This window comes from Coturnix japonica, chromosome 15, assembly GCF_054131305.1.
Source record: "Coturnix japonica strain WE chromosome 15, WE-NBRP24, whole genome shotgun sequence".
Classification (NCBI taxonomy): Eukaryota; Metazoa; Chordata; class Aves; order Galliformes; family Phasianidae; genus Coturnix; species Coturnix japonica.
In genome coordinates, this window is record NC_140677.1 from 9727156 (window position 1) to 9749761 (window position 22606).

At 42.3% G+C, this 22606-nt stretch overlaps 1 long non-coding RNA gene across 3 annotated transcripts in view; it reads left to right on the top strand.

Annotated features, from left to right (window-relative positions):
* Nucleotides 1-22606, top strand: part of LOC107320009 (uncharacterized) — a 223326-nt gene that overhangs the window by 125595 nt on the left and 75125 nt on the right. For all 3 annotated transcript variants that reach the window (XR_014934615.1, XR_014934617.1, XR_014934616.1), the window contains exon 5: nucleotides 13210-13593. This is a non-coding gene — a long non-coding RNA (uncharacterized LOC107320009). The remainder of the gene's footprint in view (nucleotides 1-13209; nucleotides 13594-22606) is intronic.

The following is a 22606-nucleotide window of genomic DNA, read 5'->3' on the forward strand; positions in this document are numbered from 1 at the left end:
AGGCCAGGCTGAAGGAACCAGACCTGGCTGGGGGTGATCCCACAAGGGGTTGCACTCCCAGCTGCTGCCATGCTGAGAACCCAGAAGGGGATCCCAGCTGCTTGTGGGCAGCTAAGTAAAAGCACAAAACTGCCGTACTGCTATTATCTTCAGTGCCTTTAGAAACAACCCTTTATCCCAGCATCTGGGAGAGCAGCCCTCCTCACTTGTTAATGTGCTTGCTTAAAACTGATGTCCTTAAACTTCTGCCAGTGCTGAAGTTAATGTATTGCCCTTTGCCATCTCAAGCGAAGCTGTGCTGAGCTGATTCATGTCAGGACTATATAATCAGAGAGAGGGGAAAACTTGGAAAGTGGCTCTTAGGAAGTACCTCCTGGGTTGAGAGCAACTGCTTTTTATGTTTGAAAAACAGTGTTTTTCTGTGAAGAAAGAAAAAGTTTTGTCTGCAAAACTTCTACGACTTAAAAATGACTTGAGGCTCTCTGTGAAATCCCTGTACTCTCACTCACAAAGGACAAAATACCCTATGTCTGTCCAGATCGAACAAGGGGAAGAGGGAGGAAAAGCCTTCTCTACCAGGACAGCATACAGATGCTTTAGGAAGAATTTTCCTTCAGATGGAGGGTGGATAAAATGTTAGCGCCAAGCCTGGATCCCAAGAGCAGCACCAAACCTATGATTAGGATGAGTAATTTCGCTTTCTCATACATACTGCCACCCTTTGCCCTGCTAAGGATATCAGCCAGTGCTTGTCAGACCAGCTCCGAGCCTGATGGGTACAGATGTGGTGCTCGTAGCCTTGTCCAGGTCTTGAGCTGATGTTGACAGACACTGGAAATGAGATGGACAAGATCTGCTTATGCTAACATAGTGTCAAGAGTAGTACAGGATAATGAGCAACTTGTTTTAGTGGAGATGGTTTGATGGTTGGACATGATGACCTTTGTGGTCTTTTCCAACTTTAATGATTCTATGGAAAATCACATTTGCATGGGAGAGTCATACTGTAGACAATGCATGAGGACCGCTCTTATGGGAATGGATAAATGGACAGTGAGGATCCTGGAACGGCCTCACCAGAGACTGAAAAATGGCAAAACAGGAGAGCGCAGGCTGGCGTTGTGCCTCACTGGCAAAGCTCGCTGGCATCCTGGGGAATGGAGAAGCAGAGAATGATTTTGGCCAGGATTCAGCACGCGCTAGAAGTGGTGTGCATGTGTGAGGGTTGGATAACCAAGGTTTGGCAGGTGTAGGAATAAAAAGCAGTTTTTGTTCTGTTCAGTTGCAAAACCCAAAATTTCTTGGGGAGAAAAAGAAGCATGAGGTAAATTATTGGAGGAAGAAGGATTCCGGTCCCTGGGGAGGGGGGAAAAGATCATTTGGGGTATAAGTTAGAATGTTTCCCTTCAGGTGAAACAAATAATGCAGAACGTTTGACCCTGATTTCTTGGGAAAAAAACAACATTTTGAAGATTCATTTTCTAAATGGAAAATGCTGTTTTGAAACAAACAAACAATCCTTTCGAAAACACTTCATAGCAAAACACTGTTAACGTTTCCCAATATTTATTTCCCTTTGAAGGTGTTGCGATGCAGTGTGCCACGCTTCCCTACAGCTTCGCCCTGCTTCTTTTTATTCAGACTAAATCATTTTCTCAGTGTAACCTTAGCAGTTTTAGTTCCCTTGAAGTTCTTCTTTTTGGGATGAATCTACAATTTTCGGAAAGTATCTTTTCAGTTTTACTTCAGACTGAAGTAAATTAGCAGAGCTGTTTTGGGGAAGGAAATACTCCGTTTAGTTCCTGCTGTTAGAACCGCTGATGGCCTCCATTAACAAAACATCACTTTCATAAGACGGGGGGGCTCATCTGAAAGCACAGAGAAGACCTGAAAACAGAGCTGAGGAATGATAAAAGGAGAAAAAAAGAGCATAAAAAGGCTACTTACATTTATGGGATTTTTTTAAAATAGCATTTAGATGGAAAACTGATTCCCCATTTTTGTCTCTGCTGGTATTTTTCCTCAGACTATCTGAAATTTTGGGAGTTAAGGGGAGAAAAAAAAAGCCCTTGTATTGCGCCATATATGCCAGAAGAAATGCAATACAATCTGATTTCACTTCTTTCTCGCACGCCTGAATGTGCTCATTTTTGCTTACAAAAGGAAAGACACAAAAGAATTGTAAGAAAAGGAATCAGATGGTGCCGCCCGATACTGTTTCACAGCGAAAACGTGAAAACAAGCCCAGCTTCTTCTGCCGGCACTCAGGTCTCAAAAAAAGGGTTATTATTCTTTTTAAAGGGAATTCTCTTAAAGGGAAATTGCTCCAGATTCAATGCAAAGCACCATTTATTACAACTGAACAGAGCAGTTGCCTCCTGTGGCTGATGCAAAGAATGTGTTTATTCTTTTAGTAGCACGAGCACCCAAATTTGCTCTCCAGGTCTCCTAACAGTGCTACATCCCTTGCATGCAGACCCTAAAGGGGGATCTACTCCCTGGGACCTCACCTGTCAGTTACCCCTCCTATGACCATGGACAGCATTGAGACATCTCAAGGTCCCATACCTGCTGGGACCATCACTCCTCTTGCCTGTCCTGGGCTCCCCCCAGCTCCATGCTGGAGTTTGAGACCCGGATCGAGGTCAACAGAGCAAGATAACCCACAGTACACTGCAGAGGCTTTGCTGGTAACTATGTGGCTCTCAGAAGTCTCAGCAATGAGGAAATCAAAGGGTGTTTTGTGCCTTGCAATCGTTGCATAAATGTAAACAATTTTACCTCCTCCTGTGTCTGAGTTTCTGGATATTTGACACAGTGCATAAGCACAAATAGATTCACCCCTCCCTCTCCAGGGCTATAACTCCTCTCAATAGATGAGTTTCAAAGGAGCAAATCCCTTTGTGGAAGGAAACTTTCCTCTTCCTCCCTTGCTGTTTCCACCTTTGACTCCAGAATTCAGTGGCTTTTTACTTCATTTGTGTCAGGGTTACGAGAATCCATGGTCCTGCTGTCTCCTACTGTGAATGCTTTATGCCTTTCCTATATGCATGCAATGTAACACACTGTCACCAAGGACTGGGAAATGATTGTGGTTTTTAAGTTCTTCCGAGGCAAATGGCCATTTGCTGCTGTCTGACATGCTGGAAAAACCTGAAGCAGTGCCCCATAACCAAGTAATGGCAGCCACACAACCTACTTCAGCTTGAAATCTCAATTTGCTGCATCACCATCCATTTGCTTTATAAACCCAGGCAAGCTATAGAGCTCATCTGAGAAACAAGAAGCATTTGAATGATTGTTCTTAGACACTCCGAAAGCTCCAAATGAAAACTTGTTCAGGAGAACATGTCGGTGTGTGAGGCTTTATCAGCTTGTGGTTTTCTGAATAGTCTGAATCATCACTGCTGAAACACACTGCTCACTGCACCACAGTGCTCACATGCACTAATTGGTGTCCATGAACATTCAGCAGGCACTGATGAATGTCAATGGGAGCCATTTTTTGTCTGCACAGAGGAATTCAATAGCCCTTCTTTGCTTCATCTATTGTATGGCAACAAAATGTAATGGAGTATTGCTGGGAAGGTTCCATCTCTACCGCCATACCACCAATATCTGCTTTCTGACATTGTGGGCCCACGTAACGAAGTGGAAGGTGTTACTTTTGGAGCACCTCTCATAAGAAGATTAAGAAGCTTAAACTAGTAAGAGATATATCCTAAAACATTCAGCTATGAATCTTAACTTAATAGGAACATTTATGAAGGACTGAAGACTGGAAAAATAAGTTTTGCAGTATTGGCCCTAGTGTCTCCAAGCAGAAAGGGATTGCTCCTAGACGAAGAGGCAGCAGAACTACCTCTGCCAATCATACCAGCAACATGACCTCTTGCCTTTCCCCTTTCACCACTTGTAGCAGGGCCTTATAGCTCACTGAGCACAGGTGAGGGCATCCCATCAGCTCTTAACTCTTCTGGTCTTTAGTTCGCACAAAGCAGAAGGAAAACAGGATAAAGACAAAGACATACAAGTGGAGCTGCTTGAACCTGGTCGGTAAAAAATACCTTCAGGAGTAGTAAATAGCTGTAGTGAAGTAGGAACTATTGCAAACACAGATCAGGGGAAAGTTCTGCCCCGAAGTTCAGGAGGGTGAGAGTTACACCAGCAATTTGTAGAATACTTTGTTGCCCAGATGGTGCCTTGAACATAAACTGTCAAAGTCATTACTCTGACTTTATTATCAGGGTTATGTTTTCTTTATTCCTTTTAATATTCCATATGCTGGTCATATAATACATTTCTTTGTATTCTTCTCCTCTTTTATTCTCTTTGTTTGTTCCATTCATAACTTATCACCTTCTGGTGGCAATTTAATTATTGGATCTATATTATTAGTATCTTTTTTTTAGAATATAATAAAAAAAATCAGTACAAAACACTGCAAGTAATTCAGTTTCCATCAGCAAGGAAGGAAGTTAGATGCATTCAATGAAAGAAAGGAGAGAACCTGACTATAGCATTTTTAATAATAATATAATAGCACGTCGTGCTTTTTAGCATCTTCCATTTGGAGAATCTTGTAGCTTCATAATCATTAATACTGCTTAACTTTTCCACTGCAGTTTTCATCTGTCATTTTCACAGCACTTACTGAAGTTAAATCGGTATCAGCCTCTTTGTTTTGCACCAAGGGTAAAAATGTGGAAGTGAATATGGCCAGCCAAGATTACTTCGTGGGTGAGATTCCAGGTTCCTGCAATTCCAGACTGAAGTCCTTTCCATTAGATCCTGCTGTTGCCTAATACAAACTGCTACTGATAGCAGGTTGCAGGTTTGAGACAAAGGCAGTCTCAAGGTTCATCTGTTTGCCTGGGTTCCTGGAACCGATGGGCAGGGACGTGGATGCTCTGGATGCTGGAAATAGATGCAAAAGATTGCCTGAATAAACCCACAGAAGCAAAATCCATGAAGAGTCACTAAGTACAGAGTTGCCACGTTGGATTCAGAAGCTCCCTGACCTACAAATAATTCGGTGCAGTGTTTGGAGGAAGGTGATTATGATGGCTCTATCCTCTTCTCAACACACGAGCACCAGAGATGACATACTGGTCTGGAGGTGATTTGCAGCCTCACTGGCAAGTTAACCTGTAAAGAGGAGGTCATCTTCTGACCCAGAGGGACTATGCTGTGCATGACTTAGAGCCTATATCTCACTGTCTGATGGGAGAAGCACTCTATATGGGGCAAGGCCTTTCTTTTGCATGCAGATTCCTTTGTCTGTGTGGAGACTCACTGACTTATCCACTGGTACAAGGATCCTGTACATTGGGTCTATGGACTTAGATCCTAAGCAGGAAGCAATAGATTTTGCTATGCATTCATTTCAATTTCTTTACTCAATGATAAGATGGAAAAATTACAGAAGAATTAGTTTTCACAAAGTAGTGTATATGGTACTTCAAACTGGCATTTTTAGTCAACTCTAATTTCTTTATCAAATAGGTAGGTTTTTGCTTTTTCTATCCATAAAGACAGTTTTGCTTCTGAGACTCCAAACTCAGCACTCAGAATGACAGAAGATGTTATTTTCTGATCACTGGAGTGTTTAGAAAAAGAGCTTTCCTTATTTTCCTTCTCTTTTTAAATACCAGCCAGTTTTCTTTTCTGCACATCAAAGCTTTTGTGACTTTTTTGTATGTTTGTTTATTTGCTTGTGCAGTTGTTTCTCAGGGTCAGAAATGATTTAGGATGCAAAGGAGAAAAAGAAAATCACTTTTTTTTTGGTTTTCTTCCCTTTAGCTTTTTAAATGAAATTACTATATACATTTTTCAAGGCCAAAATTAACACGCAAACTCAAAACACCCACAGAAAAACTGGGAGGAAGGAGGGAGGAAGAAAGAATAAAACCAACTAGAAACACATTCACGGAACTAGCATGTGTGTAGCAGATCTTCTTTATTTTTTTTATTACCAGGGAATTATTGTATCTGCGAGCCAAAACAACAGCACTCCCTGATGCCAACTCCAGCTGTTCCTCCCTTGTAAAATTTATGAGCTGTTTTCAAGAGCCTGAATAGATCTTGTGATGGAACTTCAGTATAGTCACAAAGATATTTTTAATTGCTGCGATGTTGTCAGGTTTCCCTGTGACACAAAACGTGCTGTTAGTTGGCTGATTAGAATGTGTGCTCCTGGAGATGCCAGCCTGCCGGGTCACTGAGCTAAAGGAAGAAGTCCAGCCAGACTTCAGATTCACTCCAAATTCTTGCTGGGAATACCAACAAATGGACTGATAAAGGCAGGCTGAAATAGCTTTAAACAAATGTGTGCACTAGTCGGAGAGTTTGTATCTTTCCACTGGGATCTTCATAGAGCTCCAAGTGGCAGCTCACACTGTAGGCAACTGCGTGTCAGTACTCATGCTCTATGAGGGATTCTGGCTGAGCTTGTGGAAGACATAGAAGCCTGGCATCAGCCCAGAACATCTCACTTTTCTTTCTTTAGGTTCTGATGTAAAAATGAACATAATTTTTCAATAGAAGTCATCTAGCAGGTGTCATGGAAATGAGAATTTTATCTCACCTAATCAACATTCAGATTTCATAATTATAAGTTTATTTTATGTCTCTGCTTCCCCTAAGGAATATAAAACCCTAGAAAAGACCATGGCTTCTGTGTGAACAGACCATGCAGCAATGACACTTCAGGACTGATAGTCCAGCAAACCTGAAATCAAGGTTAATATCACCGTGTTTAGCTAGATGGAGGCTTTTAGCTCAAGTGCTCCACCCTCTATACATGTCTCCTGACACCCAAAAATGGATAAAGAAGCACAAATAGGTGACATGGGCTTTGTGGCCATTAACCAACAAGGCCTTTGCCATTTCTGAGCTTGTGACTTTATAACATTTTTGTGCCACAGAGATGTCAAACCTCTAAAGATCTCAAGACCTATAATACAATAGCCTCAAAATATCTGCCAGGGACATAAAATTAGGGACATAAAAAGTTAAAGAGGAAATGGGAAAAGCAGTGGGATTATTAATTGCTACTACTTAAGCCAAGCTGTCTGTAGTATTAGGACCCTTTGTGGCTTGACATTTGTAGTCTCACTAAGTTAGAGTAATAAAAGTAATAGACCTCTCTGGACACAGGTAAAATCAGGTGTAATACCTTGGGTTACTAGTTAGTTTATGGTCCCTCAGCATAAGGCTTGTGCTGCCATCCCCAGTTTGGCTGGGAAGAGACAGGGACACATCCCCACAGAGGGCAAACTGGCCTAGTCAGCCTATGGAGAAAGTGGTGCTGATAGCAACAAAGTCGAAGGACTTATGTGGAAAATCGTGGCTTCATCTTCACTTCCCCTTTGAGATGATTTGCATCCGTAGGAGGGCAAGGAGCAATCAACCCTACTCTCTTGCCTATTGAACCATAGAGTGTCTAATCCAAATCTCTGTTAATATTTCATTTGATTTCAGTAGACTTTGGAGCCAGCCCTAGGCTCAGACTTAGCATGTCTTTTTGGAAAGCTCAGTATCTGATTATTATTAAGATGTGAGAGCCTCATGTGAAGCAGAAGCCTAAGCATTCCTATTGAACTGAGACCTGAAGCACTGAATGTGTGGAAAAAGTAGATCTGTTGAGCTGAATCTTCCCGCACGCTCATGAAACAGAGTACTGCTCCAGGAACAAAGGGAAGATATGGAAACGGTGCATTCAGGTGACTAGAGATATATTTTAGCATGATATCACGTAGCCTGCAGTTCCCATTGAGACAACTTTCAGGAACTTGATGCTCTCTGGGACCTTGGCTAAGAGAAAGCTCAGGTGCTGTGTGTACTCACAAGGGACTTGGTCCTTGCTCTGAACTGCAGTGGTGGTAGGCTGTTTCCCCTGCTCTGTCTTGGTAAAGAAAATAGAAGTCTTAATGGTAGTAGATACTCAGTGGTTGAAGCTGGTTTTGAGTCCCTTACAGTGTATATCTTGGCTTGGCCTTAGAGTTTTCGAAAGAGGAAGTAAATAAGAAGACTAAATAATAAGCCACCTTCTTTTTATTTTTAAATAGGCTTTATTGATATGACGTGATGTAATTGATTAAGGAGATTGTAACTTTGGCCATCACACTAGTGCAATCTATCCATAGCCTCTTGGTCTTCTTACTACAGTTTTGAATTAGCTTAAAGATACTGTGAGCTGTTTTGGAGCCTGTAATGAGTGACGGCATGTGGACTGAATGTAACATTTCCTTCCTGAACTAGGAAATTACTGTATAGCAGTCACCAGAAACAATGACACTTTCCCTAATGTAAACTGGTAGAATCAGCATCCTTCAAAAAGACTGGGAGAGACGCGAGAAGAGCTTGCCTCAGGCTAATGAAGCCACATTAGCGGGATGCCAAAAAGGAACCTTCATGTCGTGACCATTTTAACCACAGGAGGACCACAAATCCTGTACGTGCTCAGGCAAACAGGCAGAGGTCTGTCATTAGCAGCCTCAGAGTTACACAGGTAGATGGTAAAGCAAGGAGTAGAGAGCCATAGCTGCCTGTCCTATAAAAGAAGGATTAACAAAGAGTCTGTCAGTAGGAGCCTGCTAGTGAGAGATCCCCATAATGGCAGAGCAAGTGAATAGCGTCTGTTTAAAGAGCCCATAATCCTATATTTACACAACAGTTCTTAATGGCTCATTCAGAGCCGTTGCAAAGAACCAAGTAAATAGTGTGGTTAGAAAGTCTGTTACTTTATATTTACTCACTAGACGGTCTGCTGAGGGAGCTGTGAATGTCGTGGAGAGCTAAAAGGAGCATTCTTTTGATTTTGATTTTTTTATTTTATTTTATTTTTTGGCTATGAAAAGCCGCTAATAATGATACTGAAAACCACTTTCAATAGGAACTATACCTTCACTTTGCACCAGTGAAGGAGAACAACCATTAGCACACTTTGTCAAGGAAAGGGATGCATTTATCATCACCTGGAGTCTTTTCATAGAGACTAGATGTGCTCTAAAAGATACACTCTTATTCAGCAAGACGTTATTTAACTCAATAGCACTCACCTGTGTGGAGGGGAAAACTCATTCTCTTCGCTGCAAGAACTAAGAGGGTATAAAATGGTCTTTATTATGTATATACTATTCAAATTATATATAAAAAAAGGACTACATCTGAGAAAGGACATTAAATTTATTCTATCAAATGTTTATTCATGTAAACACAAATGCCTTTATTAAAGCCAAAGCTATACACACAAATTACAGTGAAGCAGACAGCTGATGAGCATGTGAAAATGAAGGTGACATTAAATATTTGTAGATTTGCATTGCAAATAATAATAAATCCAGACTTAGTGGTCAGTTATGAAATGAACCATGGAACTTGCAAAGTCCACTCAGATGTAATAAAAAGTCACAGAAGAAGCCATAGCCTTCAGCTTAAACCTACTAGTTTAGATTTCTGTCTGTTCAAGATCCTGTTTGAACCTTAATTGATCCTCCAAATTCCCACAAGTTTTCAACAAGCACTGGAATGGAACAAGTTATTAATAAGAAATCATTTATGCAGTGTTTTTTTTTCTTCTTTTTGTTTGTGATTGTCTACACAGATCATTAAATTATTTATTTCACTCAGTGACTCACACAATGTTTGTCAATAATTCTTCATTTGCAAATTGGTCAAAAATTACGATTAGAAGGAAGAAAAGAGGAATCCTGCGCTTTTATTGCTGATTAATTACAGAAGCCGTGTGGTCAACATGGGACAATGTATTAACAAAGCAGCATATGTTTAATAACTGAAAGTATTTAAACATTCATTTTTAGAGAACTGTTTAGGTCAGTCTAGCTGAGGACAAAGGTGCTTTTTCCTTATGTTAGAGGAAATGACAAAGAGTATTTAAGGCTGGGCCTCATAGCTGTGTAAGGTCACACACAACTCAGTGTGCTCAGAGAGGGTGACATAGAGAGTGGCTTCATCCATATGAGAAAAGAGGATGAGGCTGACGGCAAATGTCTTCCCGAGCCTTCCCATGTCTGGGGACCTAAAACTTGAAGCTGCTACAGCTACACTGATGTTATCTTATTCTAAGAGATCTGATGAACCTTCACACTGATGTAATCTTCTTGTTTCCTTCCACAAGCATTCATGCTACCAGAATTTGAGATAAAAAATACGCCACGAGAACAAAAGGAAATAGATCAAGAATATGTCAAATTGGCATTTCCTATCAAAATGGAATGGCTCTTTGTGACAGAAAGATATATTGTGGAACTTGCAGTTTATATAATAATCTTATTGATGCTTGAAAAGATGGTCACAGACCAGAGATGAGGAGCCAGAAATAGCAGTCAGGACTTTCCTGCTGAAGGATCCAAAGTCTGTAAAACTTTACCTGGTGCCAAGAGAACAAAATTATGCCAGGGCTTTGAGCAGTGTTGCCATGAAAGTAAATCTTCTGTTGTATGTATTTGTATAAGGGTAGCAGCTCTCACCCTTAATTTCTGCCTTGCCACTCCTAAAAGGTTTGGCTCTGTGGCAGCAGAGGGAATGAGGCTGGAGCAGCTGTTCTGAAGCATTTCTTTCCAGTACGACCTTTTCCTCCTGCTGCTTTGTTTTTTCCCCCTGAGCTGACATGAAAGGACTCATCTGAAAGTGCAGCCCAAACATCTCTATCAGCATAGACAGAGCCTGGGGGCACGCAGGCTCCCTGTGTACAGGGCTGTTCAGGAGGTTTGTACGTGCCTGAACTCCTCTGCCCTTGTGCAAACGGGCACCCACGTGTGAGCGGTGAGGACTTGCAGTTCTGACTGTGAATAAATCCTGGAGTGAAATGGGAAGATAGGCCAAGTCCTGTCCCTGCTGCCCTGAGTACATGGCTGTCCCCAGCTTTCACAAATGGACTGTTCTAACGGGCTTAGTGAAATCAGACAGCTGGCCCAGAGCTCCCTGTCCTCAGCAAGGCCTTTTATATAATGAAGCAGTTATTGTTTCCTTACATTTTGCTGGTTTGGGCTTTTCATCCCCCTGACTCACAGAGGAGCTCTGGGGCCAGACCTACAACCCCCAGCATTAGATGTCATGGACTCCAGCTCCCACAGCCACCTCACAGGTATGGGGCACAGTGAGGGCTGCCCCAGGGCCAGATGGAAGTCCCAGATTTGTCCGCTTCTGGAGGCTGCTGCCAGGGCTATGGTCTGACAGACTGGAGGATGCAATCCATACAATTAATGAGTGCCTTCAAAGATTTCCCCTTCCCCTCTGCTTTGTGCCCCAGCTCACAAGGGGAAGAAAAAGAATAGCCCACTTGCAGCCTTTGCAAGGCTGTTCTGCAATTAGCTGTGCCTTGTTTGATTGCCTTTTCCAGACACTGGACTGGATCCTCTCCCACCAGGCCCACCGGCCAACCAGACCTGCTGGAGCCAATCCTTATGGGCTGCTGGCTTTCACTTTTCAAGTGGACTTCCAGGTTCCCCAGTGTCCTCAAGATACTGGATCAGTGGCATCTGGGGTTCTTCACTCAGGCTCTTTAACTAATTAAATGTTTTAAGATGCCATGATAGAGACACAAGCAATTTTCATGAACTGGTAGCATTAATTTAAACTCCATTCCAGCAGAGCAAGCTGCAATGTTTCGGGCTATTAGCCAATCACTAATACAGACTACGGAATAGTTAATATGAGTTCATTCAAATCCAAGACATATTTTGATGTGCTGAATAGCTTTAATTCTCCCAAAGCTGATCAAATAATAATAATAACAACAGTAACAATAACAATAAAGACAATTCCAGTGTGATTGGCTAATCTGATGGTTTTGCTCCCCGTTTATTTTTAATTTCTGGCAGCAGTGATATTGGAAATTAAAAAGCTCTCTTGACACTCGAGTGACTCGAATCTCAGACCAGATGAAATGAGGTGACTGAAGGAGCTCTGGGCCTTTTATTCTCTCCCATCATTATCAGAGTTAATAAGAAGAAACAGGGAGGCTGCCCGGCAGTGAAGGCTGAGGACACCCCCCCTTTTCCATTTTGTGCCATTCAAGATAAAGTACTAATTATCAGAACAGCTCAAGCTCATTTATAGGAGGAAGGGAATTGAATGCTGCTTCAGTGAAAGCAGCAACTTAGCTCCTTTGTGCCCTTGGGCAGGGATTGAGGTACTTTGGTGGTTTAACCATCCAAATTAAAACACCTTTAAGTGACAGGCAGATATCCCAGTGGGCTTGCTCCTAGGACCTCTGCTCTAGCTCTTCTTTCAAGACCCAGCGGAAAAACACAGTTTCACCCATAACACTTTGTTTGGACAGGTCTTTCAGATGAGACCCAAGACTTTGAGACCTTCTCTGTCTTGAAAAGCAAAATGGAAAGATCTGAATTGGAAGTTTACCCTAGGACACAGCAAGATGTGGGTGGCATTAAACAGCTGGAGATCTACACTGAATTTGCCAGCAAACAGCCTTGCAAAAAGCAGTTGAAATGAAAGGCTGGGGATGGACAAGAACTTGACCTGTTTCTAACCGGAAAGGACATTCTTTTATTCACACAAAGTCTGATCACCCTGTCAACACTGCTGACACTGAAAGTACACAGCAGTGCAGGCTGAGCTCCTTAATACAAGGCAGAACATTTAAACATCACATAATGGTTGGAATAATATGAGTAGGTGGAGAGGCTGAGGTAAAAGTAGGACATTCCAACTAGAAGAGTCCATCTTATGTGTTTGTCTACCCTAGGGAAGGAATAACTCAGTCTAACTCACTCTTTATGGATGGTTGTCCCACCTCTGTTAAAAGACCTCCAGTATGGAGTCTCTGCAGATTTTCTAGTACTCCTCTCCATACCCAAAGCCACTAACACTGTGACGTGGAGAGGAGAGCCAGGAAGAGAACTGTGATTTTGCAATGCTCTCGGCATAGATGGCAGATCAAACCTAGATCTCTGAAATGCCTGTGCTGGAGCTGGTGAGGGAGGCAATAGATGAGTGTTTGTGGCAGGGGCCCAAAACCTCCCCCTCCACAAAGTGAGGGGGATGCCAGTACCATGCTTGCTCCATGAGCCCAGGTCCTGAGTAAATCCCAGGTCCTGGCACCTACTGAGTAAATTAACCACAGGTTTCTCAAATCCAGCAACTAATTTATTTGAAATAAAGAAAAACAAAAACAAAGATCACAGCTTTTTTTTTTTTTTTTTTTTTTTTTTTTTAATGCAGGTGCTGATGTGCTCTATCAGCAGGAATTTGTGTCTGCCATGTTATGGATAAATGTGATGAGAGGAGCTGGCCTGTTGTCCCATCATTTGTTGTTTGCCTGCCTTGAGAAGATGGTGATCTACATGCATCGTGGGGGTAGTTGAGTGTGACTTGTGGACTTGGGTGCTGAAGAGAATTGTTCTCCTTGCCTGCTGTCATACCAATGCCACAGGAGAGATGAAACACAGCCCTGCCACTTCCATCCATGAATGGAAAAAGCAGCATGTGGATTTGCTGAAGGATGTCTGATTGCAATAGCTGCTGCTGGGAAAGTCAGAATGGGACAAGTGGAGAGCGATACTTGTGCAGAGCACCCAATGCAATGGGATGCTTGGGATTCCTCAGGTCAGTGATACATCTTTGTTTCTATAGTCTTCTGTGTGTTTAATACTTCCCTTTTCATTAGATATCAATTAGGAAGCTTCACCCCTGCAATCCCACAAGTGTCTTGAAGTAGGACACCCTCATTGGCTTTCATGCTAATCAAAGCTTTTCTTTGCCAATACTGGAGACATAGAGGCCAAGCTGGTAAATGAATTTCAAGCTAATGGAGGTGGGTGTTAAATATTTGCTGTACTTGAGCAAGGGGGCCTTTGTCACTAATTACTGGGACATGTTAAAATAGATGGGATGTACTTTAAACCTCTTTGTTTGCCATTAAAACACAGATTCTTTTGCTTCTTTCCTGGGCTAAGCAGCTAATATGCTTTGAGCAATAGCAGAAGGGCTCTGTGGATTAATTGCTGCCCTTGAAAATGGAAAGTGATTAATTCTAATGCATGCAAATGGTAGGCAAGAGATAGCAACAAGTGACCACTGGCTCACGAGCCAGATCAGGGTTTTGTGTCTGGTCTCTGCATATGAGTGAGCTCCTCAGTTTCAAATCAAAGGAAAGCAGTGATGGGGAGTTCCAGCCATCCCTTGTTGATGCTTTTATCCCTTCTATCTGACCTTGGGGCACTAGCTCCAGTGCTGGAGAAAACACCGGTTTGTGTTAACTGCAGTGGTATCTCTGGCCATTATTCACTACCTCTATCCTTACAAAGCATGCAAATTATGCAGCTCTTGGGGGGAGAGTAGGTGGGTAAATAGCCAGTACTAACTGTATTATTGACTATTGCTCAATAACTGGAAGAATCTCTTGGCTGTAAGCGCAACGCAGGGAGGCTTTAAGCACTGTGGCTAATCTCTTCCCAGCTTTAACACCCACAATACCTTTCAGCACCCTGAGTTTGGAATCAGACCTCATTAGTAAATGCTCCATGGCTGTTAACTCCATAAACCCCTGCTCTAAGAGTCACAGTGTCTGGTGGAACTCAGTGTGTTTCTGGTCACTCTTTCACATACTTCTCTTTAAGCTCTATCAGTAGGCTGCTGCTGAAGGAAATGCTTTACAGTGGCACCCTTATTAGCCCTGGATGAATCAGATTAATTATTCCAATGAGATTTTTCCCCTAGCAAGTTATTTTCCTGTTCAGTGCACTTTGTTAATGTGAACTGCCTCTTCCAAAATCTTCCTGTAAGTGATTGGAAAATTATATTTTCCCAAAAAGGAAACTGAGGCATAGTGAAATGTAAATGACTCGCCCAGGGCAGAGGAAAACATGTATAAATGGAACAAGAACCATTTTATCAGCGTGCTTATGGGAATTTGCAAATCGTAATTACTGTAGGTGTTAGGGCAGGTTTTTTTCCAGTAGTGTGTTAAAGAGCAATTCTAAAAGATTCTCCATCTGCAATTCTCAAATGTTTTCTAGTAGAGGAAGGAAGCCCTGAATAGCACATTTAACTGTCTTCACAACAAACCTGTTTTTCTCAGTGGCATCTTGCAAATCCATTAGAAATAGTCTATGAATTCCCATAGATCCCTGCTGCAGTGATTAGGAAATGCTGTAGATAGAAAATTCTCATTGCAGTGGACAAGAAAATGCTAGGAAACTCAATTCAAATCAGAACAGGAAAACTGATTTGCTAGATGCCCACCAAACAGAACGACCTGTCGGGTTTATTTAAATTAGGAATTTATCCATATGCAAAAACAAAACCAAAACAGTGGCAGAGCGTTTCCACAATGCAGCTCTGATATCTGATAACAGGAGTGACTGAGGGCTTTTTTTTTTAGTGGAAAAAAAAACCAAAGTAAAAACCCCACAGTAGTGATGTTTTGAAGCAGCTCCAATCCCAAATCAGCATTTGTAGCACATAATTAGTCTATAGTGGCCAAAATAAAGACATGAACTTTCAAGAAGTTTAAATAAGGGGTTTCTCTTTTTATCTCTCTCTTTCTCCCTCTCTCTCCCCTGAGTTGTCCATAAAATGTCTGCATTTCTAGTATCACCTGCATCAGAAACTCCTCATTCTACAGCTGTGACTTTTAGTACAAAAGATTTAGCAAAAAAAAAACCCAAAAAACTGAGAAAGGAATAGAGATGCTCTTCATGCTTTCCTGGATGCGTTGGAAAAGGTATGACAGAGCCTGATGTGACATTGTTTACCTCTCAGGAGCACAGCTGGACCAAGAGAAGGGTTGGGGTTTTAGGAGGGCCAGATCATCAGTGCCAATGCACTATCAGGATTCGATACTCAGCTATTGAGTCTATGGGAAACAGGCTGTACAGAGAGCATAACAGCCCTTCCAACAGGATAAGCATGAACAAGCGATCTTATTGCAGACAGCCTTACAGCACTACTTCTGTGATATGATAAAATTGCCCTGTTCCTATGGCTAAATCATAGCATCTGAGCAAGGGCTGATACCCAAATAGTGTTTGTTCATGGTGAGTCACCTGGAGGGTCAAGAAGTAGCCCCGCACTCATCCACTACAGGATAAAACACTGGGTTATGATTCCCAGTGCAAATGGGAAATGGACAGAGTTGCTAAAGATGTCTGTGTTTGTGGGTTGCAAAACCAAAGGAAGGATCAGGAGAAATATATCTCCCAGTTTATGTTCTCCATTTCAAGGACTTTGATTTTGCCTCTTGCCCATAAGATAAACAAGAAACTTCCTATCAGGCTGGTGCCTGCTATATTCCTCAGCTTTAGGAGCCATCACTGTGTGTGTTTCACTCCTGGGAGCACTCCAATTGCAGGAGGGCCGGGAGAGCTCATGTCCCGAGGCAGCACTGAAATGTAGATCTTCTTCAGGATGAGCCACAAAGCAGCTTACTCCAGATGAGCCAGGAGGAGCCGAGCGGAAGCATATCTCAGCTGGAAGTCTCTCTCAGCATCTATTACAACAGCAGGGTTATCTTTGCTGCTGAAAGGAGATGTTACTGTGAGCTATGACAAACTCATTGAGTTTTACAACAACACTGGAAAACTAAATGCAATGAATTTAGAAAGGATGCACACGGAATTTTAAGCTAGTCCCTTCCTGCCTTTAGTTTTGTACCACCCATTAGATGTTGCTTTCAGGCATGAAACACAAGTTTGGATTGCATGCACATGCACACGCAAACACACGCATATTTTTTATGTCCGTAGGGTTGCAGAGAAGGATATGGGCCTTTGGAGATGCTTTATTTTAGTGGGGAATACAGAATAATTTATTGATTTGAAATGAAAGAAAGGACAAGTGGCTTCAGTTACATTTTCTTGAATTCATCAAGGAATATCAATGAGCACATGAAATCCTCAGCATTTTGTAGCAAATCAGCTCTCTAATGAGAAAACACGTACGTGTCCAAAGCAGTGATTACATCTGGAGTTTCTTAGATTTGAAACTGCTGCTCTGGTTAAAGGAGAAAGTGTTGCAGTTAGCTGAAATGCTACAGCTTCTTCAGCGCTTTCCCAAAGTCTCTAGTATTTCCTTGAAATGCCATGCTTCACTGGAGGTGGTCCACCCCAGAACTACTTTGGGGCAGTTAACAGAGTAACTTACTCCAATAAGCCTTTAGAAGAGGCCTGACTAGGGCACTGCTAGGTGTAAAATCATGCCAAACAGCAGGGGAACTATTCAGGTAACTATGCAAGACAGGCATCATAGATATTATATGGGCTCAGAGATGCCTATCTGCAGCAGGTAGACCTGATATAGAAATACAGGGACTGTGTTACTTCTGTAGAAGTTAGAGGCAAGGTGGGATACCCAAAGGTCTTTGAAATGTCATTGTGTTTCATAGCCTGCATTGTTCCCTGGGTAGCTTGAACATACCACAGACATCTCTGTTCCTGCAACATGCAGTGCTTTAGGTTGCTGGAAGATGCTTGCAAGGATGTGATTTTTCCTTGACCCCTCAGCAAGAGGAGGTCCAAGTGAAGTCAGGCCAAATTCAAGCCTAGAGATGGTACTAGCTAGGAAGAAAAAAAGCATAGGAAAAGCAAATCCATAACCAGTGGGTGAGCACTGAGAGCTGGAGGACCAGCAGAGCATCTCCATTGTCAGAATCTTGCAGAGGCTGCAGCTGGCCCAGAAATTTATTCTGTCCCTTTCACAGTGCCTTTTTCAGAGGGAAACTGGGGACCTTATTTATTATGATCACAGCTATATCTTCAGAGATTTCCTTAATTAGCATCATTAGACACACAGCTTAATCTTAAAATCCTGGGTTTGTCAGCATGGCAAATTAAAACTTGATGTTTGTTTTTTTTTTTTTTTCCCTGTGTATTGGGCTGGAGAATTTGTGAGGGAAATCTGGGGTCTCCTGACAGTTTCAGAGGGTATGGGAATCTGGCTTTAATCTTTGATGGCTGGAGCAGCGTAGGCAGAGTGGAAGACTGAGAAGGGTCAGCTCTGTGTCAGAGGGAAACTGAGGGTCACTACTTCTAAAAAGAAGACCTCTCCTTTTGCACTCCAGTAGAGCTGAGCATGCATCCTATTGCCTCCACCCCCCAACAAGAGAATTCTCAAAGCCCTCCAGGAACAATGGAAAAAAAATCCCGCTCCAGCTAATGAACACTGAATTCTAGCAGAAAGAAGTATCTATGACATCCGCATTAATACCAAATGAGTTAGTTGTGATTGATTCTATTCCAGTGAACACCAAAGGAATTAATAATGATTAGGGCCATTATTTTAAAGCATTACACCCCCTAAAAAAACCCAAAGGGAAAACAATTAGATGTCTTCAGTGGTTATCTTTCACAGTATACTTACTGCAGTGATCAGACATGATATTATGGCTATTAATCAACAACATGATGGAAAAGGACATAACTCGTGTATATCCATGAGACAATCCTTAAGCACATACCTTATTTGCTGATGTGCTTATGAGTCTGCTACTGCCACAGAGAAATGCATGGGGTTTTTTTGTTTGATTATTTTCCTTGCTGCAGAAGGTGTCTCGTGGGTTTGGAAACAGGATGGAAAATATTTCATTAGAAAGAAGGAAACAAATAAAACCACTTCCATGAAGGGAACATACAACCCTTCTTAGCTCCAATGGGTCTAAGGGAGAGCAACTAACAGAAGATCTTTTAACTTACTGGGTTGGGTTTTTCTTTGCTTATATGTTCCAAGTGTGTAATCGGTTCTCATCTGTAATGAATGGCTGCAGTGAGCTTTATCACTCTGTTGCAGGTGAGGAAACTGAGGGTCTGAGATGCCATGGGGTTTTCCTGAGGTCACACAGTAATCAGTACAGATCCAGTGGGAAATCCTGATTTTTTGGCACTGTGCATTAACCACAGAGTTAATAATCTCTCTTTTGTTCATCTCTGGTGCGTTGATTCACTTCTATTATCAGAAGGCTATGACCCCAAATCATTGTTCATCTGCGTCATGGTCTTGTAATGCAAAGTGAGCTTTTAGGGATTCAGTTAAGCCTAATGGGTGGGTTCAAGCATGGATATCAGCTGGAAGGGGGCTGTGGGGTGCCATTTTTCCTTCAGACTACCTACTCCATGCAGATGACATGATGTTTCAATGCTTACAGTGACAGCAGGTCAGTATCAACTGTTATGAATGGGAAGGGAAGTCAACTTGCTGACTCAGGCCTGCCTGGACTTAGTGGTTCATGCAGTTCATGTACCTTTGGAGAGGGATGGATGGCCAGGTCTGGCTGGGAGAAAAGACAGGTGATAAAATAGGATCACATAGGCCTGACAGGGGCAGATAGAATTCTGCCATGCTATTGTAACAACCACATTATGACAGAAGAGGAATAACTGCAGCAGCATCTTTCTTCTCTTCCAGGGTGCAGCTATGTCTGTCATATCTGCACCATAGCTAAGAAAAGGAAAAAGTGAGCTTGAGCAGAAGACAATGGCAAAACAGCTCTCTCTCACGGCTGTTTTCTTTTCCAAGTTAAATTTCAGCAGTAATTTCACTCTCCCAGACTACATATGCTTGGTTCTCATTTTTCTCTTCAGAAGTGGTCTAAATTTCCCAGCCAACTCTCTGTCCCCTCAGTTACATCTTTGATGATTAACATCCCCAGGCAGGGCTGAGGATCCCAATAGGAACCTGTAATCAAATTCTTGGTTGATTCCTATGATAGGAGATCAGAAGCACAATGATGAAGCAATCCCAGTTTTTGCAGCCAGAGCCAAATGCCAATTAGGTCCTCAGCGGGTATAAATGGAGCTGGCATTGTTCTCCCTGGAAGAGATAATACTTCTTTATACCCAGCCGAAGATCTGCCATTCTGTGCAGCCCTTTGCTCCCACTCTCTCTATGGCCCCACAACCCATATGGAAGAGGGAAAAAGTAGTTTTCTGTGATTGTGGGTGGCCATGTCACTGGATTAAATAGGGAATGAGCTTCCTTCTTTGCCCCTATCGGTGAGAATAAGCGTAGCATGGAAACACTGAAGCTTAGCAGTGGAAATACATCAGTCTATGGCAGCCCTGGCAAACCCCCTGCCCTGGAGCTCCTGAAGTTCAGGTTGGATGTTAGGAAACATGCCTTCTGAGAAACAGTGATGAGACACTGGTACAGGGTGCTCAGAGAGGAGGTGGAGTCACCATCCCTGGAGATGTTCAAGGAACATGGAGATGTAGCAGTGAGGGACTTGCTTAGTGGGCATGGTGGGAATGGGTTGGTGGTTGGACTGGATGATCTTGGTGGTCTTTTCTCTAACCTTAAGGATTCTATGAGTTGTTCAGGGGATGGAGTAGGTCCAGTTATCACACTCCTCTCCCTTAGGCTCATAACATCAACTCCAGCTTTGCAGAGCTGCCACAGCATTGTGGTATGTCTCTGCAATGCAGGACATCTCCCTCTGCCTGCCAATCACTTGTCACTTAGCCTTTTCTTTCCACATCTGGGCTTAGTGTTACTTTCAGAGGCAAAATCCTCATCTCTCTGCTCTCCCAGAAATGGCAGGTGGTAAGAAAATAAAAAAAAAACCTTACAATCTGCCCTCAGAAAAGACACAGGAGCTGCACAAGGCTTTGCAGAGCCGCCCACTCACCTCAAACACCATCCCCAGCAGTGGTGCAGAGACAAGCAGGGGAGGCAGCTGCTGTGGGAGAAGTTAGCTGGGTCCATACAGGAGCAACCCACGTTACACACTGCAGAAGCAAAACAGAATATATCCAAGGAATTAACTGTATGGAAAATTATCCAGGCTATTAAAAGCCACATGAACATGCTGAATATCATGCATTTTAAGCGTACACAGAAAAACATCATTTTGAAGGGGATTATTGTTTAAATAGGCAATAGGGGTTCTAGCAGATAAGCTTCCCGCTCCTGTCTTTTCTTATTGTCTGGAGTACATTATCTCCACCATAATATTCTCAGCTCTCTCCAGGAGTATTGTCAGAGTGAAATGCTATTTTAAAAGTATATGTTTATGTTTCAATAGATTTCATAATAGCAAACACATCCGCCCAAGACAGAGTAAGTGAGAGGGGAAAAAAGGGGGAGGAAGATCGCGAGACAGAGGGTGCAGCTTCCCCAGTATTGAGTATAACAGAAATATAACATCACCCAGCAAAGAATACTCTGGGATTTTTGCTCCCTGAAGAGCACAGGGGATCCCTGCTCCAGAGGAGGGGCAGTGAAAGAGGACTTGGTCACTGCCTGGGGAAACACACAGCTATGAACCAGCCCAGGATGAGCACTGTGTGCCATTTGGGTAGTAGCAGGTCTGCTCTGTGCTTGGCCCCTTTGCAGTGTCATTGTGCTACCTGCTTACTGTGAGTTTGTGTGATGGGAGGGGCAGAAAGTACCCCTGAGCTCATAATTCACTTTGGAAACCGTCAGACATCTTTACAATGTATTTGTGAAAGATATATGCTATAACAGCGGATTTCTAACAAGCTTCCATGTGATTTTCATCTCTCAGCTGAAAGAAACCTGATAAAGATATAGATCTATTCTCACATCTTGGCATAAAATCATATCTTATTGGTTTAGATCATTCTGTGTCTTTTTTTTTTTTTTATAGTACTAGTGTTTTCTAGTTCCGGGAGAAAATACAAACACTCAAGAGATCTCATTTTTCTGCTAAATGGATTTTCATTCCACATGAGTTATCTCTCTCTAGATATAAACATACACACGCAGATATACCACATACACCCCCTCACGCTAAATGCCAAAGACACCATTAAATGCAATATTAAAATAAAAAATCCCCAGGCTCACGCTCAAAAATCCCCTCTTTTAAGCATTCACAATTTAAAAGATACTTAAATAGACGTTCTTCAAACTTGAGTCAATTTTAGGCTCTCTAGTGAAAGCCCATAAAACAAGCCGAGTAGTAATTTTTGGGGGGAGCTATTCTGGGAACAGCTCCATTATTATATATGGGATGAATGTGCTCTCTGCTCACGCTCACCTAAGTTAAATAGGTCAGCTGAACGGAAGCAAAATCTCAGTAACCATAAGAAAATGTTACAGAAAGGAATTAATCTGAAAAGAGAGAAGCACTTGCTTCCTCTCTGAGAAGAAGAGAGACTACAAAGGACAGTCTGAATACTGAATTTATGGCGAGCTTTTTCTTACAGACTCAGAGCCAAAAATCTGCTGTCAGTTACATTAGTATAAATCTGGAGCAGCTCCACTATCATCATTAGAGTTACAGGCCAATTATGTAATGAAAAGAAGCATTTCAGGCTTGCCAAAAATCTTAAATGTAGGTCCCGCTTCAGGCCGTGCTGAAAGCCTAGATAAGTGGCCTGAATTTCAGCACACCTGTACAAGCATTTCCTGTCATATGCCCATTATTACACCTATCAACAGTGTTTGCATTGATTTATACTGCATAATCAAGCATTATTTGACCTCTTGTTCTCGGAGTAAAAAGGAAGTCAACCCATTGACTTTCCTTGTCTTTGATGTTAAGATCTGCAGGCAAAATACTATTTGGAAGAACCCGATGGATGGCTGGATAAAATATCCAGAGTGCTCTTAATGCATTAATTTGCCCTTCCTTAAAGATATGGCTTTCAAGGGCAGTTGTATC